The following is a 7,636-nucleotide window of genomic DNA, read 5'->3' as shown; positions in this document are numbered from 1 at the left end:
CTACAGCCAGTGCACCAAAATGTCCATATGCACTATACAGTGATGCTATTTACCAAGTTAATAGAATCCATACATGAGAAGAATATTCCCATGAAACGTCTTTAAGAACATCATGGTGTTGTGGTTTAATCCCTGCTCTTTATGTTGAAACAAGTCTAAAGCTCTGCTAGCAGCCCCTACAGGCTGTAATGTCTATTACTCCTCACATCATAACAGTGTTGGGAGGAATAAACATGCTGACAGTTAAAGATACAATTGATAACATTGATAACATTCAGCCACATTCCATTGCATCACTTCACAACAAATGGTTGCCATTTGACCCAGACAGTGACAAGTGATGAATCGTTCAGAGTTAAAGTAATTTTGCAATATGTAGCTATAGGCCTACATTAGGTGTGTGCGTGCATGGCGCGCACTCCCCCCCTCTCCCACCGCTGCCGTAGTTTCAGCTGGAGATCAGCTGTTCTAGCGTGAAACTTCGTTAAAAAAACATTTGATTCAAACTGGACAGAAACAAAATAAAACTCACCAAAACCGTCTTGGTTAGTCTTTCCAACATTCACTAACTCTGGTTCAGTCGGCCACCCACTTCTAAATCCCCTCTGATACATATCTTTCTTATACATTGTTAGAGAGAACTACTGCGGAGACAGCCGGGGCTCCTCTCTAGCGCACCCGGTAGCGACGTGGAGGGAGAGTGGCGCCGGTCTGCACGAGCTGCCGGTGCTGCGGTCCCGAGGAGAGCCGTTCGACAAAGTTTCACTTTGGGGCATCACATGACCAGACATTATCAATCCATTTGACGAGGGCGGCTTTAACCACGGGTGCTTTCCCCCTTTCGTTTTTCTTTCAGAGAGAATGACTTTCCTTTTCCTGTCATGATATCGATGTGCAGGCAGCGCCAGCCTCAGGTGGCCAGCCAGAGAGCAGACATACACTCACCGGCCACTTTATTAGGTACACCTTGCTAGTATCGGGTGCTCTTCTGCTGCTGTTGCCCATCTGCTTCAAGGTTGGACGTGTTGTGTGTTCAGAGATGGTATTCTGCATACCATGGTTGTAACGAGTGGTTATTTGAGTTACTGTTGCCTTTCTATCATCTCCAACCACTCTGCCCATTCTCCTCTGACGTCTGACATCAACAAGGCATTTTCGTCCACACAACTGCCGCTCACTGGATATGTTCTCTTTTTCGGACCATTGTCTGTAAACCCTAGAGATGGTTGTGCGTGAAAATCCCAGTAGATCAGCAGTTTTTTAAATACTCAGACCAGCCCGTCTGGCACCAACAACCATGCCACGTTCAAAGTCACTTAAATCCCCTTTCTTCCCCATTCTGATGCTCGGTTTGAACTTCAGCAAGTCGTCTTCACCACGTCTAGATGCCTAAATGCATTGAGTTGCTGCCATGTGATTGGCTGATTAGCTATTTGTGTTAACAAGCAATTGAACAGGTGTGCCTAATAAAGTGGCCGGTGAGTGTATCTTGGCATGTATGGAAAGACCCAAAATGAACACTGTAAGTGGACTACTTAATCCCCTCACTCCTCTTGCTATGTCTCTCCCTCTCTTTAGCATTTTGTTTCATGTGAACACAACAGATTTGATCTATATCTAATACTCTGGTGAAAATCTTACAAAGGGTCCAGTAGGATCTTTAAAGATTCCCTATAGGGAAGATCATTCAAAGGATGCATCTGAAATACCTCTCCAGATGAAGTATTTCTTTATGTCTTTAATATTTTCAACATGGAAGGTAAGAACTGTCATTATTATGATTATAATTATTATTCAAAAGTCAAGTTTATAGATTGCAGGAAGAAAAAGTAAATGGAAGATGTACCTCACCTTCTAAAAGCAAGTTGAATAAATGCCCATAAAATCCCAGCAGTGGGTCAGCGGTGTGTTATATGTATGATAAAGCGCTCACTTTCTAGCACAAGCGTAGCTGAGAATCAAAGTCGTCTAACATCAAACTGTTTTGCACACTGTGGGTGGGAAATGATGTCCTTGGTTTGACTTTTCTGATACTGTGTAAGTCAACAGTCCGCTGATACAGACACCGGACCGACAGACTTTCAAAGTACCTGACATGCTTCAGGAGAAGGGCAGACATTTCAGAACACCACAGAAAAAGATTAACTGCAGTGCAGATAACGAAGCAACAATCTGTAACGGCCGGGCCACGCAGGGAACGTCAGCAGCGGCGGCTGTTGTAAACTGGAAAAACAAAGTTCGGAAACTTGTGTTTGGTCGATTATTTCTCTGTTGTATCAATGCTAATTGGCATTGTATTTTACATCGTTGGAAAGCCTGTTTATTTACCTTCGCAATGATATCCAACTTGTAAGGATCATGCATTTGTGGGATGAGCAGCACAGCTGATTATGTGGGTAGCGCCCAAGAAAAATTTGCCAAAATGCTCCGTCAATGGTAAACAGTGTATTCTCCTGTTGGTATTGACTCTTGTTTTGAGTTGTTTGGTGGATTGGATGATTGAACTCTCTATCAGTAACAAGGAACAAACAAGACATATTGGCAATTTTACACTTTATTCATTTAATCCACCGTCAGGAGCCTCAGTAGCGGTGGAAGATCCATACGCAGCCACAACAGCCTGGCACCTCCTCCTCATGCTGGTCACCAACCTGGTCACACGTTGCTGTGGGATGGCGTTCCATTCCTCAACCAGGATTCGTTGCAGGTCAGCCAGCGTGGTTGTGTTGGTCACTCTAACAAGTACAGCACGCCCAAGCTGATCCCACAAGTGTTGAATTGGGTTGAGGTCTGGACTCTTGGCAGGCCGTTCCATTCTCTCTACTCCCACATTGTGGAGGTAGTCTGTGATAACCCTGGCTCTGTGGGGGCGAGCGTTGTCATCTTGGAGGATGAAGTTAGGTCCCAGATTGTGGAGATATGGGATCGCCACTGGCTGCAGAATCTCATCCCGATATCTCACTGCATTGAGATGGCCTTCAATGATGACAAGCCTTGTTTTGCCAGTGAGGGAGATGCCGCCCCACACCATGACACTGCCCCCACCAAAAGCTGTCACTCCATCGGTTCAACAATCAGCATAGCGTTCTCCACGTCATCTCCATACTTTGACCCTGCCATCCAACTTTCGTAGACAGAACCTGGACTCATCACTGAACATGACATTCCCCCACATGTTCAGGTTCCATTGTCTGTGTTGTCGACACCAGCGCAAACGGGCCTGACGGTGAAGGGCAGTCATTGCAGGCTTCCTGGTAGCCTTATGAGAATACACTGTTTACCATTGGCAGAGCATTTTGGCAAATTTTTCTTGGGCGCTACCCACATAATCAGCTGTGCTGCTCATCCCACAAATGCATGATCCTTACAAGTTGGACATCATTGTGAAGGTAAATAAACAGGCTTTCCAACGATGTAAAATACAATGCCAATTAGCATTGTAACAACAGAGAAATAATCCACCAAACACAAGTTTCCGAACTTTGTTTTTCCAGTATATTTTGTCGTCCATGTTAACAGGTTAGAGCAGCCACACAGCTCGACTGCGTGCCAGACTGTATATTGACATCATACCAGCAACATTACTACACTTTCAATGTCTTTATCTGTAGAATACGTCACAGACATGGAAAAAAGTAAAGATTTATTTTTAATTTAACACTTCCTGCTACGGTTTCAAAAGAATATAAGTCATTGAGCGTTTTTTCTCTGTGGACCGAATTCCTTCATTTGTCAACACCAGGCTTTTATTCTGAAATATTTACAGGACGGTGTTGTAGAACATGCAGTGACTTGCAGGGCTCCATGAATGAATAAAGTACAGGGTTTTAATTGTTGATTATTACTCACTCATCACTCACTCATCTTCAACCTCTTATCCGGGGTCGGGTCGCGGGGGCAACAGCTCCAGCAGGAGACCCCAAACGTCCCTTTCCCGGGCCACATTAACCAGCTCTGACTGGGGGATCCCGAGGCGTTCCCAGGCCAGTGTGGAGATGTAATCTCTCCACCTAGTCCTGGGTCTTCCCTGTGGCCTCCCAGCTGGTCGTGCCTGGAACACCTCCCTAGGGAGGCGCCCAGGAGGCATCCTTACTAGATTCCCGAACCATCTCAGCTGGCTCCTTTACACGCAAAGGAGTAGCGGCTCTACTCCGAGTTCCTCATGGATGACTGAGCTTCTCACCCTATCTCTAAGGTAGAAGCCAACCACCTTCCTGAGAAAATCCATTTCGGCCATATGTTGATCTAGTTCCTTCGGTCATGACCGACCCCTCATGACCTTAGGTGAGGGTAGGAACGAAGATTGACCGGTAGATCGAGAGCTTTGCCTTCCGGCTCAGGTCTCTTTTTGTCACAATGGTGCGATTATTACTATTATTTACAAATGAGCACATGTTTCCGATCAGGTACCGGTTGGCCAGAAGGGAGTTGGAGCTGGAGTTTGGCCAGATATTTCCGGGAATTGTTGACATATTGTCTTATAATGATGAGTTTCATATTTTGTTTACCGATAAGGAGCGCACTCCATTTATTATCTGTCGCTGTCCATTGACGGGGGTTCTGAATTAAAGTTGTCGTGGCATATTGTGAAGGAGGGGGAGGGCCTCCAAAATGTCTGTAGCCCCGGGGCCTCAAGTAAGGCCCCCCTGCCAGCAGCAGAAACCACTTACCTATGCGTGTGTGTGCGTGTGTGTGTGTGTGTGTGTGTGTGTGTGTGTGTGTGTGTGTGTGCGTGTGTGCGTGTGTGCGTGTGTGTGTGTGTGTGTGTGTGTGTGTGTGTGTGTGCGTGCGTGCGTGCGTGTGTGCGTGTGTGTATGTGTGTGTGCGTTTCCGTTAAAGGGGTCACTGGTGTTTATTTTGCCTGTCTAGGTGTCATGCCTCTAACTGAACGTTGTACTCCCCAGTCACCAGGGAGGGACCACTGAGGGCACATATGGTGTGTCCTACAGGCACAAATGCAGTGTGTGTGTGTGTGTGTGTGTGTGCGTGTGTGTGTGTGTGTGTGTGTGTGTGTGTGTGTGTGTGTGTGTGTGTGTGTGTGTGTGTGTGTGTGTGTGTGTGTGTGTGTGTGTGTGTGTGTGTGTGTGTCTGTGTGTAAATGCAGGTTAGGGTCAATCAGCCTTGTGTTTGTTGATACTTTCAGGGAAAGGTGAACCAGCTACTGCTTCTGGGAATTATCCATAGTGCTGACCATGTTTGCTGGGCTGTTTAGTGTCTGTCCTTTGTGGTTTGACAGCAGTTACCCATGTCAACTATTTATTCATTTCCTATCACCAAGGTCTCCTTTGAAGCAGCATGAGACATGACCCTTAAAATCCTAACCTATAGGTGATTATAGACCTGGGCTCATATTGATCACACTGCAGGCCTGACTTGATTGAAAGATACCGGCTGATGAAGTATTCACAGAAAGGTCTAGGTATGGCAATGTTTGGTAAAAATATGAAATGTTGTTTAAAAACAAGTAGCTGTGCAGCAGCTAAAATAAAAGGGTCTACCCTGGCAACATTTCGATCTTTTAGTGTGGCTATAAACATGAAAAATTATGGAAGTAACTGATTGGAGAACAAAGAGAGCTTGAGAGAGAAGTTTAAACCCTGCCTACTTTAGACATGAGGCGTTTCAGCCATGTTTCTCAGTTGTCAATCTCACGTGTGTCCGACAACAGATTTTCTTCAATCAATACAGCTGTCCACACACAACACATTAATGGCTATACACACATAAAATGCGAAGCACACTTTTATACTTTCTCCATTTTACGTGCTTAACCACAGTGTTGGACTCAACAAGTGGCCTCCGATAATGTACTCTCTCTTAGTAGCATATTTAGCTGTTTTATTGATTGTTGCTATTGACAGTGAGGTGATGAACAATCTGAAAAGTACTGAGGCTGATCTGTACTTCCACAGTAATAACGTTGAGTTTTTTATTGAAGGAGGTGGAATAGAACTTTGTTTATTTCAAAGCATTCATAGAGCCAAGTCAGAGCCTCAAAGTCCCACATCACCACACCGCTTAGCTAATGCTAAGCTAACATAGTTTGTTACTTTTATCCGAGGTCACTTCTTCAGGTTTCCTGCTGGAAACAAGGGGAAAACAGCCAGCCTGGCTCTGCCCGCCTCTTTCCAATCTTTATGCTAAGCTAAGCTAACCCGGCTGCTGGATGTAGCTTCATATTTACCGTAGCAATCTTCTCATCTAACTCTCTGCAAGAAAGAGAATTTTTGTATTTCCCAAAAACTTGTCCTTTAAAAAGTGACAAGCTGTGTTCCCACATTATGTATGTCCCCCAAATCTCTAAGAAAAGTGAAGACACCTATACCATACCGCTAACTCTCGTAGACACCGGTTCAGTAAAAGGAATAATGGAAAGTCGGGCCCATAAATCATGCGAGGTATCATGGGACTAAGGATAAAAAGTGGATTACAATAGTGCTGCCAGAGGTATAGGCTATGCTCCAGTGGTCAGTAGTTCTTATACTGTGTAGACATGCTGTTTAAATGTATTATTTAATTTATACATGATTTAATCTATTTCCCAGCTTTTACCAGTTAATCAAATCTATCAGAATGGATGACTCAATAGAGTTTTGTCTTTTCACTGTCCAGACGGAGCTGGAAAAACAGCGAGATGGGAGGACAGAAAGGATGAGAAAAGGGAAGAGGAAGTAGCCTGACAGCCACATGGAGCTAGCAGACTGCTTTTTTGGCATGACCTGAAAACAAGGAGTGTGCGTGTGTGTGTGCGTGCGTGCGTGCGTGCGTGCGTGCGTGCGTGTGTGTGTGTGCATGTGCAAAAAGCTGTTCTAATTCACGGACACGTCTCTCTAGCAGAGACATCCTGTCTGTGACAGCGGAACACTCATGGTTAACAAATTAGCAGAGTATCGTTAGCTGTGAAGTGAGAGAAGGCTAGGTATGCTCTGTCTCCCCATCTCCCGTCCTCTTCCCTCTCTGATCACCTGTCTCTGTCTCCCCATCTCCCGTCCTCTTCCCTCTCTGATCACCTGTCTCTGTCTCCCCATCTCCCGTCCTCTTCCCTCTCTGATCACCTGTCTCTGTCTCGCCATCTCCCGTCCTCTTCCCTCTCTGATCACCTGTCTCTGTCTCCACATCTCCCGTCCTCTCCCCTCTCTGATCACCTGTCACTCTCTCTGTGTCTCTCTACTTTTTAAGAGGTGTGATCATTTTTGCCAAGCCATGTACAGATACAAGAATAGTTATTTTGATTTCAAAATGACTGTTCTAGTGATGCTGTGTGCTGTCAGGTTAATGTGTATTTATGTTAATGAGGAGGGATTTAAATAGTGACATCAATGTACCTTTAAAGACCCCACAGTGTTTGTTTGGTCCTTATAAGTCAAAAGTGAACTGTCTGTGTTAACCTCAATAGAATTAGTGTGGTAAGTATGAGGTTCTGTAGGTTTTATCTGAAATCTAAAGTGACCAGAATTTTTTTCCGATTTTTTGGAGCACTTTAACCTCACTCCCATAGCTGTAGGACCTCAAGAAAGGGCAGTCCACTTAAACCACCACCGGGCAGGTTTGGAGTAAATGTCCGGCTAATACATATAAACCCGAATGTGTTTGTGTGTGTGTGTGTGTGTGTGTGTGTGTGTGTGTGTGTGTGTGT

Source organism: Sebastes fasciatus, chromosome 2, assembly GCF_043250625.1.
Source record: "Sebastes fasciatus isolate fSebFas1 chromosome 2, fSebFas1.pri, whole genome shotgun sequence".
Taxonomy (NCBI): domain Eukaryota; kingdom Metazoa; phylum Chordata; class Actinopteri; order Perciformes; family Sebastidae; genus Sebastes; species Sebastes fasciatus.
This window is presented reverse-complemented; position numbering follows the sequence as displayed.